Genomic DNA, 15,392 nt, shown 5'->3' with positions numbered 1-15,392 from the left:
CCCCCTGGTATTGGTTCTTAGACAGGCAATGGCAAACTGGATAGTAAAGGATGTGCACAGAATCCACTGCACTAACCCACAGTACCTGGTGGAGAAGATTATTTGCACTTGCATCTATGAGTCCAAATACTGGAAGGAAAAATGCTTTGGTCTCACTGCTAAACTGGTTGTGGATAAATTTATGGAACTGAGGTACATTTGTAGAGTTCTTATGTTTGACTCTGAAGATGTTACAGATACAGCCTGAAAAAGACATCATTGTGGAATTTATAAAGTATGAAGACTTCAAGTATGTGAAATTGATGGGTGCATTGTATATAAGACTAACTGGCACTGCCTGCTATAAGTACCTTGAACACCTGTACGATGATTACTGAAAATTAAAAAGCTAAAATAGAAATGGGAAGCTTGAATTAATGCACGTGGATGCGTTTATTGATCATCTGCACCACGATGACCATCTGTGACATCACTGTATCCAGACTACAGAAACAGTATGTCTTGAAAGAAGCTGAACAGCTGGAACCACTCATTAGTGCACTGGAGGAAAATATGGATGATGTGGAGTCAAGTGAAGAAGAGAAAGAAGGGGATGAGAAGATGAAAAGGGCTTCCACATTTTATCACAGGAGAAGAGGCTACAAGGATCTAGATAAACTCCAGAGACCTCCAACTCTGTGGTATAGGAGAAGCTGAAGCAGATCACCCAGAAAATGAACTTGATCTCCAAAGAGAAGTCCTTCACCACAGTGAGAAAGTCACTGTAGTAAGAGCCCAAGGTGGCATCAAAGCAGAACAAATGAAAGATGGCACAGATCAAGATGTAAATCTCCAGGACACCCTCATAGCCACAAACATTGTAGTCACTCCAAGTCCCCAGAAAGATCTCTAAAAGCCATAAGAGTCACTGGGGGAACAAATGAGTTGGACATCCCTGTTTGTAGCTGAGCCATCCTTGTTTGTAGCTATGCACTGAGAAGATGGGTAGCAACTGTTGCAGTGGCCAACTTCTTGTAGTATCATCATCAGACTTATAGCCCACCCTACCTTGCATCACAGGCTCAGGGCAGGTAACAATTACAATTTAAAACATTTTACAGCACTATCTTACACAATTTCAAACTGTCAAATTAGCACACATAAAACTAATGCGGCATAAATATCAGTAAAACTGAATACCAGTGGGGGAAAGAGGAAGGGGATGGCAAAACAGATGATTCTCACCAGTAGGCCTGGTGGAACATCTCTGTCTTGCAGGCCCTGTGAAACTGCCTCACATCCCACAAGGCCTGAATCTTGCTAGACACGGTTCCACCAGGTTGAAGCAAGAGTTGAAAACACCCTGGCTCTAGTTGTGGATAACCAGATGTCTTTTGGGCCAGGGATCACTAACAAGTTGTCATTAGATTAGTTCAATCATCTTCAGAGGATGTTCAGAAGAGGCAGTCCCATAGATATGGTCATCCCAGACTACGCTTCCCAATCCCCAGGTCCCAGCGGGGGATCCCCCATTTTCACAGGCTTCTCCCCACCCCCAACCAGCTGGCCGGGGGGGAAGCCCCGCCCCCCACAATCACCATGTAGTTTTAGAGCTCCTGCAGGTCCATTTTTAAAATATGTGCCTTTAAGGCTGAGCAGGAAACAGGAAGGGCTTCGGAGAACGGCCCCTCCCTTTGTTTTGCTTTCGTTTTCAGATGAAGTAAAGTTCTGCAGGAACAAGACCCAGTAAGTATTTGTGTGTGAGAGAGAGGGGGGAGGCAGGGGATTCCCTGGTTTGGAGGCCCTCCCCCCCCACTTTAGAAAGCATGGGGGGGGAGGAAATGTCTACTGGGCACTCTATTATTCCCTATGGAGAACAATCCCCATAGGGAATAATGGGGAATTGATCCACGGGTATTGGGGGCTCTGGGGGTGCTATGTTAAGAGGTAGAGGCACCAGATTTTTAGTATAGCATTTAGTGCCTCTCCCCAAAATACCCACCAAGTTTCAAAACGATTGGACCAGGGGGTCCAATTCTATGAGCCCCAAAAGATGGTGCCCCTATCCTTCATTATTTCCTATGGAAGAAAGGCATTTAAAAAGGTGTGCTGTCCCTTTAAATGTGATGGCCAGAACTCCCTTGAAGTTCAATTATGCTTGTCACACCCTTGTTCCTGGCTCCACCCCAATGTCTCCTGGCCCCACCCCCAAAGTCCCCAGATATTTTTTGAATTGGACTTGGCAACCCTATCCCAGACTGTTTTATTTTTAGTATCTTATAACATCTTAGACATGATAGTATTCTTTTTGTCTGATACAAGTAGAACATTTCTAGTGTACAATCTATTTAAATTCTTTAGAACGTGAGAAAAAAAAACCTTAGATAAGGAACTGTGTAAATTAATTTCAAGACCTGTTAATAAAGCATTATTTATTTGGCTTTAAAAAAAAAAAGAAAGGCTCATTGGTTATGTGCTATTCAGAAACTTTTAGCAAGAATTTATAATTTGATATTCCAGGTGGAGAAGGAATTAAACAGGTTTCCTACCTGTAACTGATGATCTTCGAGTGGTCATCTGTGCAGTCACACTGATGGGAGTTAGGCGCCTGCGCCGATCTCGATCGGTAAACTTAAAAGCTGCGGATTTCCGCGCCGACGTCCCAGTGCGCATGCCCAGGAGCCCCCACCGCGCATGCTCACTGCGACGGGCACGGACATCCCGCCAGTTCCTTCTGACCGCCACGTCAGCCCAGAGATGGACCGGTCGCAGCGGGGAAGGAGGGCGGGGAGTGTGACTGCACAGATGACCACTCGAAGATCATCAGTTACAGGTAGGAAACCTGTTTATCTTCTTCGTGGTCTCTGTGCATCACACTGATGGGAGACTAGCAAGCCACAATCATACCTGGAGGTGGGTGCCACGGTCCATCAACGGGAAGCAGACTGCAACACTGCTCGGCCCAGAGCCGAATCGCCCCGACTTCGTAGGTCCAGCGCGTAGTGGTGTACGAAGGTGTGCCCAGAGGACCAGGTCGCAGCTCTACAGATGTCCTGTAGTGGGATGCCCCGCATGAAGGCAGCCGAAGTCGCCATCGCTCGGGTGGAGTGAGCCCTGATGGGCCCGGGCAAGGGCCTCTTGCGTAACAGGTAGCAGAGCTTAATAGTCTCCGTTATCCATTTGGACAACCTCTGGGCCGAAATCCTATGCCCCAGGGAAGGCTGGACATAGGATACGAAGAGCCTGGGGTCTTTCCGAAAGGGCTTGACTCGATGCAGGTAGAAGGCTAATGCCCTTTTTACGTCCAGGGCGTGCAGTCTACGCTCATCCTCATTGGACGGGTTGGGAAAAAGGACTGGAAGGCACGTCTCCAGGTCGAGGTGGAATGCTGACACTACCTTTGGGAGGAAGGTGATGTCAGGTCGTAAACGCACTCCGTCCTCCGAGAAACACAAGTAGGGGGGATCGCAACGCAGGGCTGCCAGCTCCCCTACCCATCGAGCCGAGGTTATGGCTACCAGGAAGGCCGTCTTCCAAGCTAGCAGCTGAAGGGAGCACGTAGCCATGGGCTCGAAAGGTCGCCCCGAGAGGGCTTGTAGAACCAGAGTCAAGTCCCAGGCTGGAGCCAACTGTTTCACTGCCGGATACAGCCTAATAGCCCCTCTCAGGAAGCGCTTAGTGTCCGGGTGGGCAAACACAGTATGCCCATCCAACTGCGAATGGTGCGCAGAAATGGCCGCGAGGTACACTCGGACGGAGGAGACCGAGAGTCCCCTGTCCAGTAGGGATAGTAGGAAGTCGAAGATGACCGGCAGGCCTGCTGTCACTGGGTCGCTAGACCGAGAGGAAGAGAATTGAACACTCCCCACTTGTAGGAGTACGCTCTACGAGTGGAGGGTTTCCTGCTATTTAGCATCACGAACTGGGCCCTTTCTGACAAGGACTCTACTGGAGGCGCCATGCCGTCAACTTCAGTTGCGGTATGTCGTGGTGCACCACCTGCCCTCCGTGCAGTAGCAACAAGTCCGGGTCCTGCGGGAAGTGGTGATACACCCCGCCGGTCAGGCGAAGGAGCAGGGGAAACCAATGTTGCCTGGGCCACCAGGGAGTCACAAGAATGCCCTCTGGTCATTCTCTGATGATTTTCTGGATCACCCTGGTGATCAGGGGCAGCGGAGGGAAGAGATAAACCTTGTGCCTTGTCCAAGGCACCAGGAGTCCATCCCCGAGGGACAGCGGGTCTGCCCCGCACCTGCAGCAGAAGAGAGGGCACCTCCTGTTCACCCTGGTGGCGAACACGTCGAGCTCCGGAGTCCCCCACGCCAGGAAGACAGGGCGCAGAAAGGTCCAATTGATCTCCCACTCGTGCCCGGCAGCGCCTCCCCGACTGAGAAAGTCCGCTTGGGTGTGCAAGTTCCCGGGGAGGTGAGTGGCGACCAGTGAGGCTCCCAGGGCAATGCACATGTCCCACAGAGCTAAGGCTAGGCCACAGAGTCGGCGGGAAACTGTGCCGCCCTGTCGGTTCACGTACGCCATAGCCGTGGTTTTGTCCGTCAGAACTGCCACCGTCTTGTTCCGCAGGAATTCGTGGAAGGATCTCACCGCGTGAAATATTGCTAGGAGCTCCAGGAAGTTGATGTGGTTGCTTGCCTGGGATTGGGGCCATCGGTCCCCCACACAAAACCCCTTCATATGCGCCCCCCAGCCCCACAGGGATGCGTCCGTGGTAATCGTGAGGGCAGGAGGTTCCTTGTGGAAGGGAGCTCCTTCTAGCAAATGAGTCCTCCGCGTCCACCAGTCGAGGGAATGCAGGATCTCTGGTGGGAGAGTCAGGCGGCGCTCTGGCGAGTCCCTCCCGGTTTGGAAGTGGGCCAGGAACCAAAGTTGAAGAGGCCTCATGCGAAGCCTCGCAAAAACCAACACCGAGATTGTAGCGGCCATCAGGCCTAACAGCCGCTGCAGTTGGCGGGCGGAGGCGACCGGACACTCCTGGAGAGTCTTCACCGCCCGAATAATGTCGGCCGCCCGATCTGGCGGCAGGAACGCCCTGCAGACCCGGGAGTCCAGGATGGCACCGATAAACTGGACCCTCTGCGAGGGCTGGAGCCGAGATTTCTTGTGGTTCACCTGTAAGCCCAGGTTCTGCAGCAGTGCGAGGGTAGCGGTGATGTGGCACAACAGAGTCTCTCGAGAAGGTGCGACTAGCAACCAGTCGATATACGGAAACAGGGTGATGCCCTGTAGCTGTAGGAAGGCTGCAATCACCACCATAGTCTTTGTAAAGACCCTGGGGGCCATAGAGAGGCCAAAGGGGAGGGCCCGATACTGGAAGTGGTCTGAGCCAATTGTAAATCGAAGGAATTTCCGGTGGAAAGGGTGAATAGACACGTGGAAATAGGCGTCTTTCAAGTCTAACGTGGCCATCCAATCCCCGTGGTTTAGGAGGGGAAGGATGCTCGGCAGAGATGTCATCCGGAACTTGTGATAGCTGATGAATAAGTTCAGGGCCCGGAGGTCCATGATGGGCCGTAGGCCACCGCCCCGCTTGGGTACTATAAAATACCGGGAGTAGAACCCGAGCCTGCTCTGGTCTGAGGGCACTCGCTCGATAGCATCCTTCTGGAGAAGGGATACGACTTCTTCCCTCAACGTGTCCGTGGGGTTGGTAGAAACGAAAGTGGGGGTAGTAGGGTGCTGGTAAAACTCTATAACATAACCTCTTCGAATGATGCCGAGGACTTATTTGTCGTTCGTAATGGTCGCCCAGGCCTTCAAATATGGGAAGAGGCAGGTACGGTCCGAGGAAGGGGAAGGGCACGGGAGGAGGGCCGGGAGGCAGTCAAAGGCCCTGCTTGGGTTGCTTGGAACCCTTCTGCCTAGAGGGCTGGCCAGCTGGAGGAGAGTATTTCGGCTTGGGGGTGTACTGCTGCTTGGAGTATGGCGAAGCAGACTTGGGGCGCCATGGCTGGTCCGGCGACTTGGGAAACGGTTTCCTGTTCCAAGGCTTTGGTCCTTGTCGTTTTGACTGAGGCCGTGCGGCGGAGACCCCCAGGTTCCTCGACGTTTTGATGCTCTTATCCATTTCTTGCAACACCGAGTCGGTGGTTGCACTAAACAGACCAGAGCCATCGAACGGCAAGTCCTCTATATAGGCCTGGGTATCATGTTGGAGGGCCGTAGATCTGAGCCAGGAGTGGCGGCGTAGCGCGATGGCGGTCGTCAGTGTCTTCGCGCAGGTGTCGCCCGAGTGTTTGGAGGAGTTCAATTGTTGCTTTGCTAGCAGCATACCTTCCTTCTGCAGTCTGCGGAGGGCGACCTTGGTCTGCTCGGGAAGGCTGGGGAGGAGCGTAGAAACCTGGTCCCAAAGGCCATATTGGTAACAGCCCATACAGGCCGCGTAGTTGGTGATTTTAACGCCCAAAGACCCAGCAGAGTACAGCCTCCTGCTCATAGAGTCTAATTTCTTCCCCTCTTTATCAGGAGGAGTGGAGTGCGTCTTTTTGGCTTGCGAAGACGACGAGACAACGATGGAGTTCGAACGAGGATGATTATGTAGGAACTCCGCCCTGGCTTCCTGGATTCGGTACATATGATCCAGGCGTCTAGACGATACTGGCATCGACATGGGTTTATCCCACGAAGCCTTAGCCGTATGCATCATGACACTGGTCAAAGGCAGGGCCACCGCGGTGGAGGTATCCCTCTGAACGATGTTGAACACCGTGTTGGTGATGACCGGTTCGGGTTGCACCGTGGTGAGAGATAGTGACTGGGCCATGCGCTTAACCAAGTCCCCGTATGATTTTAAGTCCTCCGACGGGGAGATTGGTTGTTCCTCGGACGTCTTCTGTGAAGGGGAGGGTTCCCCAGGTGAAGAAGTGTCTTGCTCGTCAGCCGACGAGGCCTCATGCGACCTGGACGATCTGGCAGGTGAGTCCGAACGATCCGATAGATGCGGGTCGGGCGGCGACACCGGAAGTTTCGGCTTCGGCTTCTCTACTGGGGCTCTATGCCGAGCCGATGGTCTAGCGTCCTCGACGTCGGGAGCCTTCGACACCGAAGCGGAGGGTGGACGGCATGGAGGACGGTAAGATGTCCGAGACCGGTAGGAGGCGTCGGAGGATTGATCCCAATCAGGCTGACGAGGAGGGAGCCATGGGAAAGACGGCTGCATGGGGTAGGCCCCATACAGATATTGCCATTGCCTCTGGTCCCATGGGATCTGCGCAGGGTCTCGGCTTCGAGGAGAGCGGCTCCTAGGCGATCGGTCCTTGGGTTCTCTCTCTCGGTCCCGAGAGTGTGGACTATGGGAGGGTCGAGGACAGGGTCGAAACGGTGGATCGATGTCGGGACGCTGGCCGGGCTCGATCTCCTGGTCGGAGTCGGAGGAGATGACGAGCTCCGTCGACATCGATGCTAGCGGCCGAATCGGAGAGGCAAGCAGCTTCAGCGGCGGTATGATCGGAGCCGTCGGGTCCGTAGGGGAGACGGGAGCGACGAAGGATGAGGATTTCGGCTTCGGCTTATCCAGCCTTTTCGCCTTCTTCTTCCTCTCGCCCTCCAAGCCCTTATCCTCTTTAAACCGCTTAGCTGGCATAGAGGAGTCCAACAAAGGAGCCGGGGCAGTGCGTTTCACGTGCCGTTCGGCGTCGGAAAGAGGGCGCTCGGTATCGACCATCGAAGACGTCGATGTCGATGGCGGGTCGGTAGCGACAGGCTGGTCTGTCTTTTCCGCCGAAGAACAAACCGGAGACAAGGTTTGCTCCATGAGGGCCGCCGCAAGCCTCGCCGCTCTGTTCTTTCGGGTCTGTCTAGAGAATTTTGCACAGTGCGTGCAAGAGTCGGGGCGATGTTGTTCTCCAAGGCACAGGAGGCAGAGAGAATGCCCGTCAGGTGGAGCTATTTTGCTCCCGCACTTGGAGCACCGCCGAAAAAATCCCCACCGCCTTTCCATACGCCAGAAAGGCGGGAAGACAGGGGAGGGGGGGGAAGGAACAAAAACCAACGCGTTCCACCCACACGCCCCCAAAAACAAGCAGCTAATACTAACTAACAACTACAACTATAACTACGAAAAACTATCTACAGCTAACTATGCTATCCAAAGAAAGGGAAAAAAGTTCACCGACCGAAGCAAGTAGATCGACTGATCAGCGCGGCGGTCAGAAGAGAACTGGCGGGATGTCCGTGCCCGTCGCAGTGAGCATGCGCGGTGGGGGCTCCTGGGCATGCGCACTGGGACGTCGGCGCGGAAATCCGCAGCTTTTAAGTTTACCGATCGAGATCGGCGCAGGCGCCTAACTCCCATCAGTGTGATGCACAGAGACCACGAAGAAGATACAGAAGAGATAGTGTGCAAAGGAGTACTTAAACCTTTCCTCTTGAGTTGCTGTTTTGATCCAAAAATCATCCACCTGTATTTTTTTCTCCCTTTTGGATCATGGATGTCTTTGTAAATTTTGATCAGAACAACAGTTCAAGAGGAACAGAAACTGCAATTTTTAAATGGTCTTTTATTATAACATATAGTTTGGTCCACTGTCCCTTTTCTGAATTTGAAAGGAAAACAAAGCTGCTGGTCAACAAAAACCTGAGCAATAATCAAGGCTTTTTTTTCTTTTCTTTTTTTTTGGGGGGGGGGAAGTGCTGGAACTCTCAAGAGGGAAATGAAGGAGAAGCACATGGGTGCCCCTCATGAACTTTTAAATATTTTTTGAGAATTTTGTTTGCATTAAGAGATTCTGGAACTCCATTCCACTGTGTTCCCCCCCGAAAAAAAGCCCTGGCAATAATAAACTTCTGAATTATACTTCTCAGTAAATCTTTCTAGAACATTTCATAAGAAAATGAATGCATTTTAAAGCAGCCATTATTTTTTATTTATTTATTTATTTATGATTTATATCCCACCCTTCCCACAAGTGGCTCAGGGCAGCTCCCAACAAATAGTCATACATAAAATTAAACAAGTATTTAAATATATAAACAATTAAAACATTTAAAACAGTTAAAACCTTAAAACCATTAAACATTACAAAAATATGTACTTGAAAACTTGTCTAAGTCTGAAACTAAGTTTTCCTTATCTGAAAATTTGATTAAAATTTTGATTGCCTGTAATATACAAACATTTGTAATTAATAATTGGAATAAAACCATTCAGTAGTCTTATCATGAGTAAAGCACTATAAAAATAGTTGATTTGATTTTAGCTTACAGACTTCAAAGGGATGTGGGCTACACCATTTTAGAATGAAATCACATATTACAGAAACTGAAGTTTCAACACAGCAAGGAAGTTCCTCTCTTAAATTGCTGAATAATGTATAAAATGTTAATATCGGTTTCAAGCAAAACCTTATAGGACCACACACTATGGTACCTCTAACACTTTAGAGATCAGTTTAATATATACAATTGAATCAGAGAGGGTGTTCATCTCTGTACAGACACATACCTTTAACAAAAATGTAAGTATCACAGGTTCTACTCGGTGAATACCATACAGAGAACTAATGTTGAGGTTGGTAGAGAAATTTCAGGATAAATGCTTCCCGGGCTTCTCAAATCAAAATAGAGTTTTAAGAAAATTTTATACCAGGCCGCCCTTAGAGTTGCCAAGTCCAATTCAAGAAATATCTGGAGACTTTGGGGGTGGAGCCAGGATACATTGGGGAAGAGCCAGGAGCAAGGGTATGACTAGCATAACTGATCTCCAAGGGAGTTCTGGCCATCACATTTAAAGGGACAGCACACCTTTTTAAATGCCTTCCTTCCATAGGAAATAATGGATAGGGGCACCTTCTTTTGGGGCTCATAGAATTGGACTCCCTGGTGCAATCGTTTTGAAACTTGGGGGGTATTTTGGGGAGAGGCACTAGATGTTATACTGAAAATCTGGTGCCTCTACCTCAAAAAACAGCCCCCCCAGAGCCCCCGATACCTCCAGATCAATTCCCCATTATACCCTATAAGAATCGATCTCCACATAGGGAATAATGAAGTGCCTAGCAGACATTTCCCTCCCCCCCCCCTTTTCTGGCGACTGAAGCGAGGGATTGGCATCTCTATTCACGAGTTGCTGCCAACTTCAAGGTAACACAGACATACCATCCCAAGAGGAAGCCTTTCCAATCGGAGACTGAAGCCTCCGGAGGTGGAAAGTCACATGGTGGCTGTGGGGGAGGGGCTTCCCTCCGACGACCAGCTGACTGGGGGCGGGAAGGAGTCTGGGAAAGCAGGAGAACCCCCGGCTGTGACCTGGGGACTGGCAAGCTTAGCTGGCCTTAAAGTTCTAACCTTAACCTATCATTACAAGCACACCAAGTCTCTTTGGTGGGCCATTATCCACGAATAATACACATATTGGGACAGCTTCACAAAGCAAGCTGTCTGTATCCAAGAATTGCTATGACTAAGCTAGCAAAGAGAAAAAATTTCACCACTGAAGAGGGTGGTCTCTCCACTTTGGAAACAGAGGCTGCTGGCAAATCATTCCAAAGTATTTAAATGTAAAATGCCTGCATTCATCATATCTTGCAAGGAGCAAAGGGATTTAATTTTTCCTCGGTTGTTTCCCTAATTTTCCCTTGTATAACCACATGGAAGAAATTGTTTTTCATGTATGCTTGCATATTTATAAGGGCTACCATTGTCTAAATTATGGGCAAAAATGATAAAGTGACATACAAATTTACAACTGCAGTTAGTGTTACTTAAGGTGCCTAGACTGAATGAAAAAGCTTATACTAGGAACATAATCTGGTTGAATAAAAACTCCTATAAAGTAGTTTTACTCCATGGGTGGGGGAGAGAATATAAAACAGCACCTTTAAAAAAGATGTTCAAGAAAATGCATACTGTACCCAGTTCAGGCACATCCACAAGCAATTTGAGGATCTGCAGTATAATGTTCCCATTTGCTTGCAAATTAGGAACAGAGTACTTAGGTTCATTCTCTCAAGTTCACATAGAAGAGAAGTGCATGATCAAAACAACACACATTTAATAGCAAGAATGTACATGTATGGGAGCAACTGGTTTCAGGACAAAGGAGCTTATGACATCTACAATTCTAATAAACAAGTAGAAGAAGCAGGGACTCTACAACTGATCCAACTAAACCAGCACACTCAAGAGAGTGGTGCCTCTACCTCAAAAAACAGGGGGCCCCCCAGAGCCCCCAATACCTCCTGATCAATTCCCCATTATATCCTATAAGAATCGATCTCCACATAGGGAATAATGAAGTGCCCAGCAGACATTTCCGCCCCCCTCACAGCAGCTGCCCTTTCAAGGACAACCTCTGCCAGAGCTATGGCTGACTCAAGGCGATTCCAGCAGGTGCAAGTGGAAGAGTGGGGAATCAAACCTGGTTCTCCCAGATAAGAGTCATCACACTTAACCGCTATACCACACTGGTTCTCTTTGCTGGTCTTAAAGGTGCTACTGGACTCTTACTTTATTTCGGTGCTTTTGCTAAATTCACTTTTGATTAGTTCTATATTTTAAAAGGATTTTATTGTTAATTTGTCCTATTTTGAGCTTTGTTGTTTCAGTTTAATTGCTGTATTTTGTATTTTTACAATTCTAAGTTGTACAATTTGAAAATAGGATGTTCTTTTTAATAAACAGGAATGCAAAACAAGTGCAAGCAGTTGCCACAAAAGGTGAGAAATCAGAGTTAAATACCTAAGCTTATCAATCTCAAGGTGGGAGTTGGTGTTCTTACAGAAATTGCAAGTGATCTCCAGGGCTCACAAATCTTTCACAATATCCTGTACATCTGTAATATAATATTACACACACACAACACATGAAATAAGTCCTGTTGTGAAGAAAAATACAATGGGTTCTAGAAAGAGTGTCTGGGTGAGTGCCCCCCCCACTCTTGCTGTCTTCCCACCCATGTAAAAGCATTCATTCCCTGCTCCAGCCTCCAGGGGAGCTGATCTCTGCCATCTGGAGCACAGTTATAATTCTGAATGATCTCCAGCTTTCACCTGGAAATTGGCAACAGTGGTTCTCCAGGAGGAAATGGCTGGTTTGGAGGGTGGAGTCTATGGCATGACTCCTGCTTGAAGTCCCACCCCTTCTCAAACTCACCCTCTCCAGGCTCCACCTCTCAAATCTCCAGGAATTTCCCATTTGGATTTGGCAACTGCTAAGTTACATTGGCTGCCATAGCAGGGCTGCTGCTGAACAGAAGCAAGCAGTCAGGCCTAATTATGCCAGCCAGGTGGCATCAAGTCACCCAGAGGGTGCTGCCAGGCCTAGGGTAGTCAACCTCCATGTGGAGCCTGAAAATCTCCTGGGATCACAACTGAACTCCAGACAACTGATCTCTCCCCCCCCCCACACACACACACTGGAGAAAAGAACTGCTTTGGAGAGTGGACTATATGCCTTTCTATTCACCTATGCCTCTCCCTTTACTGACAGAAGTTGGTTGCCTACCAACAGCCTCTGACTAGGGGCAAGACCTAGGGGAGATGAGAGAGAGGGAGTGCAAAGAAAGAGATGGCAGCGATGCCTTTGAAGAAACACTCCCAGCAGGGCCGGGCCTTGCCACCTAGTCATATTATGGTGATGTGTCTGTCTCTGAGGTAAAACTGTTTTGGTAATTTGTCCAAAATTTCCAGGCCTGCAGTAGGGGCAGGAGAGTCAACCATCTGGATCGAGATGGCTCAGCGGTACTGATATTGTTAGACCTATCGGCTGCGTTCGATACGGTCAACCATCAGTTGCTAGTCCACTGCCTCACCAACGCAGGGATTCAGGGGCTAGCCTTACAGTGGCTTTTCTCTTTCCTATGTGGTCAGGGACAAAGGGTGTCACAATTGGGGGAGAGTCGTCCCAGAGACACCCGCTTAATTGCGGTGTGCCTCAGGGGGTGGTTCTATCCCCAATGTTGTTTAACATTTACATGCGACCCCTTGCCCAGATTGTCCAGAGGTATGGGCTGGGTTGCCATCAGTACGCTGATGACACCCAGCTCTATCTACTGATGGACAGACAGCCTGGCGCTGTCCCAGAAAACCTGGATCAGGCGTTGAAATACATGGCTGGTTGGCTTAAGGTGAGCCAACTGAAGCTGAACCCAACGAAGACAGAGGTCCTTTACCAAAGTCGCGGTGGCCTGGGCAGGGAAATCTTCCTACCAGCCTTTGACGGGGCACCACTGTCAATGGTCAGAAGTTTGGGGGTGCTGTTGGAAGCCTCCCTGTCAATGGAAGCCCAGATAGCAGCAACTGCGAAATCTGCCTTTTTTCATCTGAGGCGGGCAAAACTGTTGGTTCCCTTCCTCGACCGTTGCGACCTGGCAACTGTGATCCATGCAATGGTCACCTTGAGCTTGGACTATTGTAATGCCCTCTACTTGGGGCTGCCTTTGTCGCGAACCCAGAAACTCCAGCTAGTGCAGAATGTGGCTGCTAGGCTGCTATTAGGGCTACCCAAGTGGGAGCACATACAACCAGCGCTGCAGGAACTGCACTGGCTACCAATAGTGTGCCGGATTCGTTACAAGGTGCTAGTTATTACTTTTAAAGCCCTGTATGGCCAAGAACCCATTTACTTGAGGGACCATCTGTCCCCACGCGTTCCTCAGAGGGTACTAAGATCTAGATCCCAACATCTCCTAGTGATTCCCAGGCTGAGGGAGGCGAGATTAGTGACCACCAGGGATCAGGTCTTTTCAGTGGCAGCCCCGTCCTGGTGGAATCAACTGCCGGAAGAGCTTAGGGTCTTGCGAGACCTTGCCCAGTTCCACAAGGCCTGTAAGATCGTTCTCTTCCAGCAAGCCTTCAACCTACCAAAGGAGAATTCTGGAACAAGCGCCATCCTGGAACTATGAGGAACATCTAATGTGTTAGCACCAAGCTGTATATTGTTTTAATCTATGTGTTTTAACTTATATATTTAAATGGTTTTATTGTTTTATGACTGTGATCATAGCACGCTATGACTCTGATGTAAGCCACCCTGAGCCCGCCTTGGTGGGGAGGGCAGGGTATAAATCGAATTAAACATAAACATAAACCAATGGGAGGCCAGACATGGTTTGTAGTGTGCAACTCTAAGCCAATGAGAGCACTCCATTTGGTTACTCTTGTTGCTGTTCAGTCGCACAGTCAAGTCCGACTCTTTGCGACCCCATGGACAAAGTCACACCAGACCCTCCTGTCTTCCACCATCCTCTGAAGTCTGCTCAAATTTGTGTTTGTTACATCAGTAACACTGTCCAGCCATCTCATCTTTTGCCATCCCCTTCTTCTTTTGCCTTCTGTTTTTCAAAGCATCAGGATCTTCTCCAGGGAGTGCTCCCTTCTCATTTGGTGGCCAAAGTATTTGAGCTTCAGCATCTGACCTTCCAGCGAACAGTTTGGGTTGATTTCCCTTAGGACTGACTGATTTGATCTTCTTGCAGTCCAAAGGACTCTCAAGAGTCTTCTCCAGCACCACAGCTCGAAAGCATCTATTCTTCTGCGCTCGGGCTTCCTTATGGTCTAGCTCTCACAGCCACACATTACTACTGGGAATACCATCGCTTTGACTATACGGACTTTTGTTGGCAGGTTCGCCATAGATGTTCTCCCAAGGAGTAAACGTCTTTTAATTTCATGGCTACAGTCACCATCTGCAGTGATCTTGGATCCCAGAAATGTGAAGTCTGTTACTACTTCCCTTCTATTTGCCAAGGTCTGATGGGGCCAGATGCCATGATCTTAGGTTTTTTGATGTTGAGTTTCAAGCCTACTTTAGTGTTCTCCTCTTTCACCCTCAACAAGAGATTCTTTAGGTCCTCCTCACTTTCTACCATTAGAGTGGTGTCATCTGCATATCTGAGGTTGTTGATGTTTTTCCCGGCAATCTTAATTCCGGCTTGTGCTTCATCCAGGCCAGCATTCCGCATGATGTTCTCTGCATAGGGGAATTATTATCTATGATGATGACAAAATCTATTTCTATGAGGAAAACACACACATACAATATAGAATTATGTGTTTGTTTTCTTTTGCCAGATCTTATTCAAGCTAGTTTACCTTAAGAGGCTAATTCAGATGTACACCAATTTTGACTCAGACTTCACATCAGATATCAAAAAAGAGTAAGAATCATTCACATAAATGTCCAGAAATAAACATTTTACAGGCACACTGTCAAGTCAATTTGTGGTTGAAAATATCTTTCTTTCCCCGATATCTCTGTTTCCTTAGTTGAGGAGTGTTCTTGGCATGGCACAGTTATTTTGTTGGGTGGCAACACGCTGCTGGCCCAGACTTTTCTGGCTTTCAAGAGACCAGCAGCACATTCATCCTCAGAATGTGGACAGTAGCAACCCAGTGCAATAAAATAATAAATCTCTCTGCTTTCATTGGAAATACTCTAGCTTTCTCTCTTCATTGGGTCCA

The 15,392-nt window shown here is 48.8% G+C and overlaps 1 protein-coding gene and 1 pseudogene across 16 annotated transcripts in view; one reads left to right on the top strand and one right to left on the bottom strand.

The window, feature by feature from the left end:
• Positions 1-15,392, bottom strand: part of MEF2C (myocyte enhancer factor 2C) — a 292,573-nt gene that overhangs the window by 231,109 nt on the left and 46,072 nt on the right. The gene's annotated exons all lie outside the window — the stretch shown is intronic.
• On the top strand, positions 29-948 carry LOC132570144 (pre-mRNA-splicing factor 38A-like; annotated as a pseudogene).

The sequence above is a fragment of the Heteronotia binoei genome, chromosome 4 (assembly GCF_032191835.1).
Source record: "Heteronotia binoei isolate CCM8104 ecotype False Entrance Well chromosome 4, APGP_CSIRO_Hbin_v1, whole genome shotgun sequence".
NCBI classification, from domain to species: Eukaryota; Metazoa; Chordata; class Lepidosauria; order Squamata; family Gekkonidae; genus Heteronotia; species Heteronotia binoei.
This window is presented reverse-complemented; position numbering and strand designations above follow the sequence as displayed.